We start from the raw sequence: 16,674 nt of genomic DNA, 5'->3' as shown, positions 1-16,674 counted from the left end.
CACCCAGTTACGACTTCACGTGGGTTTCCGATAAACTACAAAATGAAAACAAAATGACAAAACAGACTTTGACATTAAATGACACCTTAACCGACTAAATTTTTCAAAGCAATAAATATGTATTGACCAGTTTTTTCAAACAGACAGTCAGGCCAGCCATACAAAAATGTTACTAGCCCAATTTAGAAATGACTGGCATTTGCCTACAGTGCAGGCAGCTATTTAGAACACTTTGTGGGGGTTCTTGAGCCAATCAGATGTCAACTTTCAAAAATGATAATTCATAAATTCAATCTTAGTAAAGGGATAGTGCCACAGAGCACACATATTCCTTCGATGGAACTGCATTCAGGAAGCAGATGCCATGGTGGTCAGAAACGACAGTGTATATCAAATATCAATAACAATAAAATGGCAGTGCATTCGAAGCTGACACAAATACATCAGTCTAGAAGATGAAGAAACCACATATGCTGGTTTGAATGCTTCCTACTGGAAATATAGAAGCCTTGACTCTGATTGGCTGATCAGAAAGTTCACCTGACACAACCTCCAGTGGAGATGTCCCCAGATCTTTACTCAGAGAGTTATTGAAGATCTGATTTTAATAAAAATGGCCACTGGATGTGATGTTCAGAATCCAACACTTTTGGTACAATTTGTCTTTGTAGTGTTAGGACTACCACAGGATGTAATGGTCAGAATCCAACACTTTTGTTACAATTTGTCTTTGTAGTGTTAGGACTACCACAGGATGTAACGGTCAGAGTACAACACTTTTGGTACAATTTGTCTTTGTAGTGTTAGGACGGCCACTTGATGTAATGGTCAGAATCCAACACTTTTGGTACAATTTGTCTTTGTAGTGTTGGGACTACCACAGGATGTAATGGTCAGAATCCAACACTTTTGGTACAATTTGTCTTTGTAGTGTTGGGACGGCCACTTGATGTAATGGTCAGAATCCAACACTTTTGGTACAATTTGTCTTTGTAGTGTTGGGACAGCCACAGGATGTAATGGTCAGAATCCAACACTTTTGGTACAATTTGTCTTTGTAGTGTTGGGACAGCCACAGGATGTAATGGTCAGAACCCAACACTTTTAGTACAATTTGTCTTTGTAGTGTTGGGACAGCCACAGGATGTAATGGTCAGAATCCAACACTTTTAGTACAATTTGTCTTTGTAGTGTTGGGACAGCCACAGGATGTAATGGTCAGAATCCAACACTTTTAGTACAATTTGTCTTTGTAGTGTTGGGACAGCCACAGGATGTAATGGTCAGAATCCAACACTTTTAGTACAATTTGTCTTTGTAGTGTTGGGAGGGCCACAGGATGTAATGGTCAGAATCCAACACTTTTGGTACAATTTGTCTTTGTAGTGTTGGGACAGCCACAGGATGTAATGGTCAGAATCCAACACTTTTAGTACAATTTGTCTTTGTACGTAGTGTTGGGAGGGCCACAGGATGTAATGGTCAGAATCCAACACTTTTAGTACAATTTTCCTTTGAAGTCTAAGTAAGGCAACTAATTAACATTAGCATATATTCACTGTGTGTCAGTGGTAAATACTGGCTTTACATCACACAGGCATGCTTGGGTATTAGCATAATTAACATCAGTATACTTCAGGAGCAAATTTCGGATATACTGTTCCCTCGCTATTGCGCTCTTCAATAAAGTGCTTACTCGTTTATAGCGCATGGTAAAGCATGGCTCCCAAGATTTATTTATATTTTTAATAAACTCAAGTTTTCCAATTACACAGTGTTTTCCCCATCTCAAAAAACATTATCAGCTGATCACCGCGATCACGTAACACCGTAAAATACCAGTCAACATATCCGAACTGAAGTACGCAATTTAATCCTATTATTATAATACAATGTATCTGGTTATAAAAAAGGTGTTCACTGTATATCTGGACTTATGTTTGTAACATAATTTATTATTTTTATTCCAAATGTCATTCAAAAATGTTTACATTAATTTTCGTGTGCAAAGTGATCGGTAGATTGCACAACTCAATGTTATTTACAGCAACCACAGTCAGATTACCGCTATTGATGCCTTGAAACGAACTTTAGTTGCAAGAGAATGGATACATATATCATAAATGCCATACTTTGACTCATTAAAAGTCTTATTTGAGGCAGTTTGACTGTTAAATGTCAACATAACTTTTTCGCAATCGAAATACATGTAGCACTTGAAGTCCCTACGGTGACTGGTCAAATTGTTCCATATGTAAAAATATCCTGCATACCACCTGTACTAAAGTGCTATGCTTATGGTTCTTATCAGTTTAAATATATTATAGTGAAAGCTGCAACTCAAATAACATGATATTGAAATATTTCATTCCTGATAAAATAATAACTGTATCATTGGGTACTTTTAACTGAATCACCGTTAGATTGGGAGGAAACGTGTGCACAGCTGATTTCTATTTCCGGCTAAGTTTACAAGAAAATACACACGGTAATCTTAATCTCTGCATATAAAACAATGCCTTGGAGAGCAGGATACATTTTAAATGGTAAATCATCATGTCTTGTGATGTTTTATATCAAATTTCATATTTGTATTGACCAAGTTTGTTATACGTGTTCATTCTCCTGAATTTGTCGAAGGGATACGATGTGGTTTTTTCAAGCACATAACACTCAATAGATCTTTTTTTACATTACGAATCATAAACAACTACTATTCTAATCTTTTTTTCACTCTGAAACGTGCAACGTAGATCATGCTAGGTAGGCAGAGCATGTATACTGTTTTGTTGGTCATCTACCCCCTACAACCCCACCTCGGTTAAACCGCTGATCGTCTATTTAACACTCATCAATTATTTGGCCCCTGAAGGTAGCATTGTAGCGAGGGATCACTGTACCACAATTCCACTTGTTGTTGGCACTTCAAGCTCCTAAAGCTGAGTGCACCATGTTCAGTGATAACCTTCCTAAGTGGTCGTGGCATTTCGGAAATTGGAAAAGTTAATCTAGGCCAGTTTAATGACTTACTGATTTTTGTCCTAAAAATACCGGTATGCTTGAGGAAAAATATTAAAATAAAAATCACTTATGATAGAAAATATTGGCATGGCACTGATGGTCACCTGGATATGTAGACAACAGTTTAAAATGACAAGAAAAACAGCCACTCAACTGAAGTTACTTTGATATTCCAATATATTTTTAGACCAAAAACTGAAACTAAAACCTCATGATGTGAACAATATATGTCATCATAAACAGAACATACATGCCAGGGATCAGCCCCCTCAGTCTGACACTTTCAGACGGCCAAACACACCGCATTGCGAGACAATCAGAGAAGGTAATTCACAGCCAAATATGCCTTATGAGAAAAATGGGGTTGAGTGAGTGAGTGAGTGCATGAGGAGGTTGGTGTTTGGGGGTTTGTGTGAGTGAGTGAATAAGTGAGTGAGTGGGTGAGTGAGTGAGTGAGTGAGTGAGTGAGTGAGTGAGTGAGTGAGTGAGTGAGTGAGTGAGAAGGTGGGTGTTTGGGTGAGTGAGTGAGTGAGTGAGTGAGTGAGTAGGTGGGTGTTTGGGTGTTTTTGTGTGTGAGTGAGTGAGTAGGTGGGTGTTTGGGTGTTTTTGTGTGTGAGTGAGTGAGTAGGTGGGTGTTTGGGTGTTTTTGTGAGTGAGTGAGTGGGTGAGTATAGCTGCATCATATGGGTTGCCAGAGAAGACTTCACATATTGTACACCCGCTGTATAAACAACAAAAACCATGGGAACGAGAGTGGAAGTACTGTACAGAGATACAAACAACATGGCACCTAGCATCCACAGGTACCCAAATATGACAAGAAGTAGAAGCCAGTTTACGGAAATGTTACACCCATCTGTTAATCATCATAAATCGTCATGTTGAGTAAACATAAACACCTTGGCACTAATTAAGTCACTAATGCCTTACATCCCCCAAATCAGACAAATCAGACCCAGCAAGAAACACAAACCTCTTTAGTGGCAATCTTCTTCCCAGGTCATTAAACATCGCTAATACTCCCTACACTCACTATCTAATGCTCCAGCATCATTTTTATTCATAAATAACCCTGAAGTTCCATGCAACTTCATGTCTGGCCACACAGGAGTTTCTTCCACATGATTTTTGTTGATGGTTTTTGAAGCCCCCATTGATACCCTACTACATGCAGAAGCCGCCTTCACGTCAGCTTCTGGTGAGATCTGCTTTACAGAATTATTTACGCACCCATGATTCGTTAATCATTTCAGTTATTTGTTAAATGGACTGGTGGCCTCCTTACTGAACAAATTACAACACATTGGTCTAGTGGTAGAGCGTCCGCCTGGAGAGTGCAATGTCCGGGGTTTGATACCCCCGCTGCCTCATACCAAAAGATGTTAAAAGATGGAACTTGATGTTACCCTGTCTGGTGCTCTGCATTAAGGGGCTAAAACAAGGACTGGAGGGCTCGGAGTCAGTATTCTGTGTCTGAGTGGGGTATTCATGTTAGACCGTGGCATGGTATCTCTGTGCACTATAAAATCGTACAAGCAGTCTCTCTCTCACACACAGACACATACATTGCTATACAAGGGCAATAATCTTAGACGTGACGTTAAACCCCATATCACCTCACCTCACTTCATATTAACATACTTCTAGTGTATATGATTGAGAAAGGTGGAGTTGGGGGAAGATATAAATTTTACATAAATTATGTTTCAATATTTCCAACCAGGGATTATGATTTTTTAAAGTTTTGAGGTGGGTGTTACGGGCGGAAGTTTTTTCCAGGGTTGGACTGAGGAAGAGGAAGTTGGCAAATAAGGGTTCAGGTGTCAGAAAGTGTGGAGAAAACACAGAAACTGAGAAGCACAGGTGAAATGGGGTTTGACATTGCATTCAAGATTAGGGCACTTATATAGCGATGTGCATGTACGTGGACATGTGTATGTGGCTGTTTGTACCAGTCTGGACTGATGCCGATTTAAAAATGATAGCCCACTGATATACTATTCCCCCGTTAAATTTTAATACCTATCTAAGACACAGAATACCGACTCTGGACCAACCAGTCCTTGTTTTAGCCCCTTAATACCGATTTCAAGGCAGGTTAACAACAAGTACCATCTAAAGTCTTTTGGTGCGACGCAGCTGGGCAAATGCTCTACCTCTAGACCACAGAAGCAGTTTTGAGAATATTGCTTACGGTATTCGATGTAATAAGCTCCCAGGGCGCTCTCAAAATTAGTTATAGGGGGCTCTTATTAGAATATCATTTTGGTGAAAAAGAAACAGAGTTGAAAGATAAATTTCATGGTTTAAGCTGACAGCCTGAAATGTTTACAGCTGATATATTTTTCCAGAATTTAATTGCCCATAATCAAGGGTGCATATAACACACAAGTGCATATTATATGCGAATAAATAAGTCTTGTGTACATTGATCAATCGGAATGGGTGCTAATTGGGATTGTTTACTAGCCAATATATTAGAGCGGGGCGCTTATTACGTCGAATATGGTAACACTTATATCATCAGCACTTTTTTCTTGAATTTAGCAGCAAGTCCTTTTAATGAAGGAAAATGGATACCCAATGAATTATTTACAATAACATAACACCGTTCTCAAAAGGCTTATAAAAGATTAACCATTTTGTCAATAACGATTCTTTCAGTATCCATAGATCAGACAAACATCAAGAATTCTTTTCATGTTTTGATAATTAACTTATACATTTTAGTTGGAATGATCACTCAATGTTCTTTAGCCCATAGTAGAAACTATATAATTCGAATGATGCTTTACTGTGAAAAAGTGATAAAACTATTTTGAAATTAATTATCACAAACATGACCTACTTACTAACAAATGACCACCCTCAGTCAGAGGCAGCATCCATCATCAGTGTTTTCAAGCTGCATTTGCCAACAAATTGGTACAAACGAGTCCCTTGATGTCGAACAGCCCCAATGAGCTGAATTAGTTTATTGCCGGTATTCATGTTGTGAAAAAATCAGTTCAAAAATAGCATGAGGAAATTGAGTCAGTGGAATTTTTTTAATTTTTTGGTTATAATGTTTTTTTAATGTGTTTGAATAGTATCTTAATACACAATCCTCATGGATATCATAAACTTTAAAAAATATCTAATGTGCTGCTACAAATGAAACCTTAAATTACCTTGACATCGGTTGTCAGAAGGTTTTTTACTTAAACACAATGTGATACAGCCCAGACCTATTCTTCGAGTCATTCAAGAATACAATTTATCAAAATGAGCAATGATGTGAAACATATGGACAAAAAACAGTAATTTGAAGAAAAAAATAATTTAAAAAATAGATTAAACAGTTAATGAATCTTATTACTATAACAGTAAACTTTGCAAAGCTTATTACTGTACCTCCTTAGCTCCAAACTGAATTATCTGCAACTACATCAACAGCAGGCACTCCAACACGCTCACAGTTGATAATTATCATACACGCATCCTTCAGCTTGAACTGTCTGACCATTGCAAAGTTAGGGGCACTGGGTTTTCACCATGACAAAAAGATTTTTTTTTAGGTTTTATTAGCAAACATTTAAGTTACAATATCAGTTACATAACTTTTAAATCCGGCAATTTCTTTTATCTGTAGTTCACTGGAATGTTTGGATATTTTAAACATAATAATATAATTTGAAATAGAAATTATATTATTAATGAGGTAAAGAACCAAAACATGTGGAAAAAAAGAGGAAAAACAATAGTGAGTATGATTTTACACCACTTTCACCAATATTCCAGCAATATCACGATGCAGGACACCCTAAAATGGGCACCTTGTATCATCACTATTTGATAGTGATTCACAGACACCTGTCCTTGATATAGTTGGATGTCAGATGTCTGGGACCTACCACTGGGATTCATAAGCTGCTGTGGCCCAAGAGATGGCCAACATCAGAAATGCCAATCATAATAATAATAATAATAATAAGGCGCATGTTTATAATGCACCAAATCCACATCTAAAGCGTGCTCAAAGTGCTTTATTATTAACCTGGTGAATGGATCCATGGGCACTCGATTCCCATTCTCAGCTCCCCGGGAATGATAGAAGCCAAGCTGCCTGTGAAGCACTAGAAGGTTATCAGTCACATTGCCGTCTCATCCTACCTCGGGGCGGTCGGGGAGCCTAGTGGTTAAAGCGTTCGCTCGTCACGCCGAAGACCCGGGTTCGATTCCCGACATGGGTACAATGTGTGAAGCCCATTTCAGGTGTCCCCCGCCGTGATATTGCTGGAATATTGCTAAAAGCCGCGTAAAACCACACTCACTCACTCACTCACTCATCCTACCTGGTACCCATTCACTGCTGGGTGAACAGAGGTATGTTTTGAACACAGCCACTTGTCTATGAGACGCCACACATGCTACATGTGCTTGAGTGTGGGGCAGGACTGAAGCCAACATTGCCGTCTCATCCTACCTGGTACCCATTCACTGCTGGGTGAACAGAGGTATGTTTTGAACACAGCCACTTGCCTAAGAGACGCCACACATGCTACATGTGCTTCAGTGTGGGGCAGGACTGAAGCCCTAGAAACTCTCAGGAGTCAAGCCAAACACAGTCACCCACCAACTACTCTACACGACTGACGATGCTTAACTACACCTGATTTGTGACCTGTGTGTCGTACACAGGTCAACGTGACACCATCATATAAGAAGGTCCAAGGGGAATCACAAATCAAAATGTCAGGACAAAAAAACATTTATCACAGAGCATGCCAAACATTACTTAATGGACAATTCACAATGACACTAGGATAAATGTGATAATAATGGACAAATTGACATTTCCAATATGGCTGATTTAGCAACCATATTAATAATTTGATCGGAGACATCAATGCTGGGATCATTCATGCATAGTTTCAGCATCAAAGGCTCGGTGCTCTCAGAGGAGATGTTGAAAATAAATATACAAGTTTACAGCAGACAGATGATGGTGAAAAACACAAGCTAAAGATCAAAACACTGGACATGAATGCAATCATCAGTGTTTCGAAAAATTTGTCTCCAAGGCGTCTGGGGCAGCATTTTCTCATTATCTTACTGTCACTTTGCTGAGACCATGAGAGATGGTCAGTAATTGGTCAAAATGTAGGAACATAGCCAATGTTGATCTGGCAGACATATTTGATTTCCGGTCAAGATGCCTCTTGGAAGTACATATGGTGACCATCTCGCCCACCAAGTTTCAGGCCCTCAAAGTTAGGTAGAAGAAGATTTTTAAAATTATCTATTAAAATCAAAGATGGCTACCTGACAGCCATATTGGAATTCCGACGTTGATCCCTTGAACAACCTTGAACCCCCTTATATATAATTTGAATCAATACATAGGTAAACACATTGTGTATCACATAAACAGGACAAACTTGTGATGTATCACACATCAGTGCCAGACTGGTGACATCCAACAAAAACCTGATGTTTGGATCTTTTTAATTTCGACAATTTGATCAGAGATCAGAGTTGTCCAAACATTTATTTTAAAGGACATTGGCGCCTTTGTCCTTGGAATTAGCATAAAACACCATATTAGGAAGGCTTTGACTGCAGCAGAAAGTATCACCCAAGAAGCATCCTTCAATTTCACAAAGAAAAAAGGAAAAGGAAAAGTAAAGACTCTACAGGAGAGTAAAAGAACATCCTCCGGCCTGGTTGTCTGGTTGTTGTGTAATACCCAACTTGTACACACTTACATTCCACTGAGCTTTGTACATTTCAAGTTTTTCCCAGGTGTAATTTGTATTTTATTTCCTGTCTGAAACAAAATCTACTTCTCAACTTATAAAAAACTTCAGAATCAAACAAGTTTAAATTTGATCGTTATGTAAAGAAACCACAAAGAAAACAAAAACTTTTTCAACAAGGAAGAATGAAGGTAATATTTCCCACCTAAAACAATACTTTAGAACGTTGATCACCAGCTGAAACAAGGATGATCACCGGAGCAGTTACCTATGATGACCTATGACTCAAACAAGTTATAGTCAGCTCCTATTTCACCGATCTAGACCATTAACAGTCCTGACCTACTCAGACCGTTCCAGCAACAATACAACACTGTGAGCCAGAGTCAACACCTTTCTAACCATTCCAACTGGGTGGGACTTTTACAGAAATCTTCAAAGCTTCTGAAGTGTACCGCAAAATTACCACACATCAAAAAGCACAATTAGTTGTGGATGTAAGTCCCATCTTTCTGCTCCAACGAGACAAGCACATTGCTGGTACAGCGGAACTTCTGAGTACATGTACAGGTGCCATGAGGCAGGATCTTCCTGGGGGCCATATCATATTTTTCTAGTGATTTCTTAAACTTGTGTGGTTGAAGGATTCAGAATGGAAAGTGGCAGCTAGGATAGTGGTTTACGGTGTATTAAGTGTATAAACAGAAGTTAGATCTGGGGAGCTAATCTTGCATCACCAGAATAACATGGCTTCACGGTATAAATTCACATAAAATTCTATTCCCTCACATCAGTTCAAACCTCCATAAACAGAAACAAAAATGAAAGTGAACTTAACAGATATATGATTTAATCATGATCACAAAAAACTGTGGAGAAGGATATTAAATAGGTGAATCATTCAGTGCAATAATACAGAACAAGCTTCATTTTTAGCCAATCATAAAAACAGTAGTCTACTAAAGGGCATGGGCTATTCAAAATATTTGTTGTTGTTAAATACCACTCAATCAAGTGATTGATATTATGAGCAATGTTTCATACGTTCAAGGTACAAAGACATGTGATTGACCATGCCACAGAGGCTGATCACTGAAGTCATCTTGTACAAGTGTGGGCTGATGAAGACCAACTCGTTTCTTCACGGAGGCAATGTTATTGTAGGTTTATGGAAACATAAATGCCAAAAAGAATTGATTGGTTAGCTAGGAATCAATTGCAAATTACTTGTGAACCAAATGGTCAATTATAACTGACAATAATCAGTTGAATACATTACTTGATAATAGTGAGTGAATGAGTATGGTTTAACGCGGCTTTTAGCAATATTCCAGCAATATCACCACGGGGGACAAAAGAAATAGGCTTCACACACTGAACCCATGTTTGGAATCGAACCCCGGATCTTCAGCGTGACAAGCGAATGCTTCAACCACCAGACTACCTGACCGCCCCTTATTTGATAATACAGTAACTGTAAAACTAATAATCATGATGGTAAATAAATTCTTCCAATGACACAATATGCAACCTCAACTTTTTCATTTCAGGAATAAATAAAAACTTAATTTAACTATAAAAAAATCAAATCATGATAAGAATGGAAGAAGTTTTAGAAACAATATACAATTTTAGTAAATAAAACAAATAATTAATACTGGAAACTTCAAACCATGATTAAAACAGGTGGTTTGACTTAGAATTTCTTGAAAATACTGACAATATTAGTTGTCCTATCTTAAACAAAGACTTTTCCCTAAAATAGCCAAAACACTGTTGACACATCCCCTATCTGAAGTATGATGTTAACACTGGTATTTAGAAGCAAGCTAAATAACAGCGACATATGACTTGTAAGGTTAGATGGGTGTGTTACTACATGAAAATAAGCTTCGGAAAAAGCTTTTAAGAAAAAAGAAAATAACGACAAGAACAGAATTCATCATAAATATTTATCCTTATTCTAAACCTTTGATATTTACACAGTAATGATATTTTTTAATACTGTTTTGTATCAATATTTGGAAGAGATCCTCCCTCAGTGATAAGAAGACACAGATATCTGAACATAAACAGGTTCATGGATATGCAAAATTATATTCATTTTTTGTACAAATAATGTAAAAAGTAAAGGATGTACAATTTCTGTAACTAGGACCTCTGGGGATTCCAGGTGAGAACATATGTCCCCAGCAACCTATATGTTTACCTTGACCACCACCAAGTTGCCAGACCAATGAAGATCCGGGGTAGAATAGGTCTTCAGCAACCCATGCTTACTGTAAAAGGCGACTAGGCTTGTCGTAAGAGACAACTTAGGGGATCGGGTGGTCAGGCTCGCTGACTTGGTTTATGCTTGTCATCGTATCCCAGTTGCGTAGATGGATGCTCATGATGTCAATCACTGGATCGTCATCCACACTTGGTTATTTACAGACCGCCGTTATATAGCTTGAACATTGCTGGGGCAGCATTAACAACAAACAAACAAATACTTCTGAATGGTAGAGTGTGGCAGGCTAGTGATAAAAACGTTTGTTCATTACACCAAAGGCCTAGTTTAGTGGGTACAATGTGTGAAGCCCATTTTTCTGGTGTCCCCTACCATGATATTGCTGGAATATTGCTAAAGTCAACTCCCTCATTCATTAAGTATTTCTTAATAAACAATTCATAATGAATGCTGAATCTTATATAACTCAATAAACTGACAAGAAAATACTTTCTTTTTATTATAGAGGAAATAAAACATTTTCTTTTACTATCAACTATTAGCAAATATTATATTGAAAGTCCAAAACAAGACTGCTTCAAAAAAAACATGACAATGGCCTTATGCCTCCAGTAGCAAGAAGGGTTTAGTTAACTCTTTTCCTCATCTGTAAATCTTTTACAATTTTCATTGAATGTTTTCTGAATTAAATTTGTGACGTATGTCAACTCATCCTCATAATCTTACAGAGTAGGAGTAGAAGGGGAAGAAGAAGCCTTGGTTCTTCACCATTCAAACTATAATCTTCGCTTAAGTCTACTCGATATTTGAAGATGTTTCAAAACTTCAATCTCTGTGAATTTCACTGATAAAAGTGTAATAAAAATTCTGTTCTCTTTTGAATAACAACAGAATTTTTAAATTTATAACTGACAAAAGCTACATTTTTTTTATTTATTCCTATCAATCAACATTGCCATGTCATCAATATTTCAAACATAATCACAAAACAGGAAGTTATTCAAGGTAAAAACCAAGTCCGAAGATGTAAAAATGAAACCCTAATCAAAAGGTTCACAAACAATAATACCGGTACCCTAAAACAAATTTACAAAACCTACATTCATCCTCTAAAACATTTACCAAAACAAAAAACGAAGGTAACATATTTCTTAAAAGACCTCATTAAAATTCACAGCTCTCAATTAACAAATCAATACCGGGACACCCAGCAAATCAGGAGACAGTTTGTATCAGTCCCGACCCTATAAACATACAGCACATACAGCATTGTCACTTTTCAATGAGCCACATGCAAAAACACTGGAACCACAGAAGCTACAACTTGAATTCTACAGATTGCGGCGCCAATCGTAACTAAGCACTATCAAGCTGCTGCACACGAGAGTGATAACGCAGAGCTAGTCAATGGCTGAATCATGATCAATACAGGACGTTAGAGTATGTGAGCGAGAGAAGATGCTAGGCACAACTAGGGATGTGAGGCGCTCCGAGCTCCCATCAGTCTCACAATTGCCTGTCACACATACACTATAAGTGATGGAGCTTGGAGTAACTATACCTAACTGTTGGAAAACATCATAAATACTTTCTGTAATGGTGAGTAGTTTCATCAGTAAATTTATGGATTTTCTAGTCTACAAATATTTAGTATTGTGATGGATGGGGTTAAGTATGTAAAAAGAAGTCTTTTAGTACTGTTCATATCTGAATGTTTTTCATACAAAGGAGTATTTTGAAATTCATTGATAATTCATTTATGAAAATGGACAATTGTATGTGCATCAGTAATATTAATAGCATGTCAATTTGAAATATGTTTACAGATATTTAAAAAAAAGAATTGTTTGAAGTGTTTTCATTAACTTAAGACATATTGAGGTATTGAGTGATTATGTTTATGTTCATATAGAGTTCATGTTTATTTTTACTGAGATTGTTTACATGAAAATTACTTAGCAATTTGTCTCTGTCACTTAACACGAAAGTAGTTTTTACAATACATAAGCAGTTACTTTTTATGTTGAATAGGTTTACAAAGTTCAAATGAAATGGTTCATACACACCCAAAATGTTTTCTATAAAGATATATGTTCCATTTAGGACTTAAACATTTTTACTAAATTTGTCAATTAGCAAATCATTGTATTTTGCACTTCAACCCTAGTCTGAAACTAGTTCATATTGAAACTATGTAAATATATTTAAAAGAAATAATTTGCAAACAATATATTTGTGGAAAATGAAAGTGTTCTGATGCAATGGTTTGAAGGATATATGAAGCTATTGCAGAATACATGAACAATGTTCATAATACATAAAATGTATCTTAGAGCAAATTTTGCACATATTTATTCCATACAAAGACGATTGCCGAAGATTAGCCATGAGCTCTGTATTAACATATTGTTGCATGGTACTGTTCTATGGCAGCTGGTATTGAAGCTATTAATAATTCAGTAGAGTAACACAAAGGTCTTTACAACAGAAATTGGTCCAGGCTTGACATTTGTCAATCAAATGTCAAATATGCCATGCACATCTATTTACCTCCTGCATAGAACGCAATTCTTTAGAAAGTTGTAAAATCATATGAAATGAAATTCTTTACAAGAAACCATTATTTCTTCATTGCCATAACATATATCTAATGTTTTGTACATCTTGTCAAACAACATTACATCTCATGAAATACCTGCCACATCTCATTCTTGATGATTCCCAAACAGCGTACTTAACATTCTTGAGGACAATACTGTAGAACATATAAGCTCCTCGTTGATTCTTCCAACCAAATCACATCTTCATGACGTATTGCAGTTGAAATAACACAACAATGCTGGTTACTAATCTAAATGTTTTAAGCAACTTATCATTATACCTAAACACAAAATCTTTTCCATATTCATATGACATCTCTAATAAAAGACCATGTATTTATGACCACTATAAAGCAAGTAATACAAAAGTTTGATGTCAGTTACTTCCCAATATGAGAAACATCAAAAACAAATCATTAATCAATAACAAGCTACTAAATCCTTCAGGTCTCCAAATTGTTGTGTTCCTCATAATAAAAAAGTTGACATCCATATATTCTCTTCCTTACTAAATCCTTGTGAAATCCTTCATAATGTCTGAATCCTTGTGAAATCCTTTGTGGCTGTTGAATCCTTGTCAAATCCTTCATAACAGCTGAATCCTTGTCAAATCCTTCATAACGGCTGAATCCTTGTCAAATCTTTCATAACAGCTGAATCCTTGTCAAATCCTTCATAACAGCTGAATCCTTGTCAAATCCTCCATAACTGTTGAATCCTTGTCAAATCCTCCATAACTGTTGAATCCTTGTTGAATCTTCCATTACTGTTGAATCCTTATCAAATCCTTCATAACGGCTGAATCCTTGTCAAATCCTCCATAACTGTTGAATCCTTGTCAAATCCTTCATGGCTGTTGAATCCTTGTCAAATCCTTTATGGCTGTTGAATCCTTGTCAAATCCTCCATAACTGTTGAATCCTTGTCAAATCCTCCATAACGGCTGAATCCTTGTCAAATCCTCAATTACTGTTGAATCCTTGTCAAATCCTTCGTGGCTGTTGAATCCTTGTCAAATCCTTCATGGCTGTTGAATCCTTGTCAAATCCTTCATAACAGCTGAATCCTTGTCAAATCCTCCATTACTGTTAAATCCTTGTCAAATCCTCCATCACTGTTGAATCCTTGTCAAATCCTTCATAACGGCTGAATCCTTGTCAAATCTTCCATTACTGTTGAATCCTTGTCAAATCCTTCATAACAGCTGAATCCTTGTCAAATCCTCCATAACTGTTGAATCCTTGTCAAATCCTCCATAACTGTTGACTCCTTGTTGAATCTTCCATTACTGTTGAATCCTTATCAAATCCTTCATAACGGCTGAATCCTTGTCAAATCCTCCATAACTGTTGAATCCTTGTCAAATCCTTCATGGCTGTTGAATCCTTGTCAAATCCTTTATGGCTGTTGAATCCTTGTCAAAACCTCCATAACTGTTGAATCCTTGTCAAATCCTCCATAACGGCTGAATCCTTGTCAAATCCTCAATTACTGTTGAATCCTTGTCAAATCCTTCGTGGCTGTTGAATCCTTGTCAAATCCTTCATGGCTGTTGAATCCTTGTCAAATCCTTCATAACAGCTGAATCCTTGTCAAATCCTCCATTACTGTTAAATCCTTGTCAAATCCTCCATTACTGTTGAATCCTTGTCAAATCCTTCATAACGGCTGAATCCTTGTCAAATCCTCCATTACTGTTGAATCCTTGTCAAATCCTCGATTACTGTTGAATCCTTGTCAAATCCTTCGTGGCTGTTGAATCCTTGTCAAATCCTCCATAACGGCTGAATCCTTGTCGAATCCTCCATTACTGTTGAATCCTTGTCAAATCTTTCATAGCTGTTGAATCCTTGTCAAATCCTTCAAAACAGCTGAATCCTTGACAAATCCTTCATAGCTGTTGAATCCTTGACAAATCCTTCATAAATGGCGGCTCACTATGAGATCACTCTTAAATCTTTCATAACTGCATGCTAAAACATCATAAATTTCTTAAAATTTCATGCAGCAAGAGTAAAATTCTTTAAATAGTATCAGAATAATAGCCTAGATTGAATGTATATTCTAGCCTTTAGGATGTGAGCCTCGCCATACAAATCTGCAGTGTGACACTAAGCCGTTATAACAAAGCATTAATGACAAGAAGCCCAATAAAGACATCTGTGGTCTCCATGCATCTTTTAGTGCAGAATCTGCTCATCTATATGTCCTAATACAGTTAAGATGAGGTGAGCTCAAATGGAGTTTAATGCTGATCCAAGATTATTCATTTATGTAGCAATGTGCATGTGCATGTGCGTCTGTGTGTGTGTGTGTGTGTGTGCGAGCGCGTGTCTGTCTGTGTGTAAAATGTCTGAAAGCCGGAGCAGAATGCCAACAGTTGTTATTTCTTGAGGACAATAACTGCTCCAGCATATGGAACCGGTAATAGCAACATGGTAGCATCTTGTGCTGACTGGTCATGCTGGTTGCAAAGACTTCACCAAGGTCGATGTCACCAAACTGGATGACACTCAATGTTAGAATATTTTCAAATTACAAACTGTAACATTTATAAATATGGTACATTGGGAAAGTAATATTTTAAAAGTCGTTTGCACATGCTTTACTTTGAGTTTTGTCAACAATAGATATGTCTTCTTTCATGAAAACTCATAATAGTGTTGATAGAAGACATACTTTTTTTCTCATATGTGCATCACAGTCGGTCAGAACTCACCGAACTTGACCTTCTGGCTGCCTCTTCAGACAACTAATCAGACTCCTTCTCACTTTTTCAAATGTCACGATTTAGTCGTTTCCGCATCAGCTAAGTTACTTCATTGCAGATGATATCCTATCATGTGTGCTTGACATTTTAATATGTGCTCTGTAGTTTTTGCCAGCATCAATGTCACTTGACGAATGTCGAACATGCTTTTTAAGTTGTGACAAAGCCTTGGTCAAATCGTTTTCGGTATTGATTTATTTATGTTTTACTTGAAAGACAAATGTTAACAGAATACAGTCTACCAAGGACCACCTCTGTGGTGAAGTAGATAGAGCATCAGCCCGTAGAGCGGCAGGTCGGTGGTTCGATCTC

At 37.2% G+C, this 16,674-nt stretch overlaps 2 protein-coding genes across 3 annotated transcripts in view; one reads left to right on the top strand and one right to left on the bottom strand.

The window, feature by feature from the left end:
- LOC124149181 (phosphatidylinositide phosphatase SAC2-like) overlaps window positions 1-16,674 on the bottom strand; it is a 401,391-nt gene that overhangs the window by 177,576 nt on the left and 207,141 nt on the right. The window lies entirely within an intron of this gene.
- Window positions 12,254-16,674, top strand: part of LOC124149183 (octopamine receptor 2-like) — a 30,981-nt gene continuing 26,560 nt past the window's right edge. Inside the window, exon 1 of the mRNA XM_046520592.2 lies at window positions 12,254-12,591. The gene's annotated coding sequence lies outside the window, so the exon portion shown is untranslated. The remainder of the gene's footprint in view (window positions 12,592-16,674) is intronic.

Source organism: Haliotis rufescens, unplaced genomic scaffold (genome assembly GCF_023055435.1).
Source record: "Haliotis rufescens isolate VD_foot unplaced genomic scaffold, xgHalRufe1.0.p SCAF_39, whole genome shotgun sequence".
Taxonomy (NCBI): Eukaryota; Metazoa; Mollusca; class Gastropoda; order Lepetellida; family Haliotidae; genus Haliotis; species Haliotis rufescens.
The sequence above is the reverse complement of the archived record's forward strand: the minus strand, read 5'-3'. Positions and strand labels throughout refer to the sequence as shown.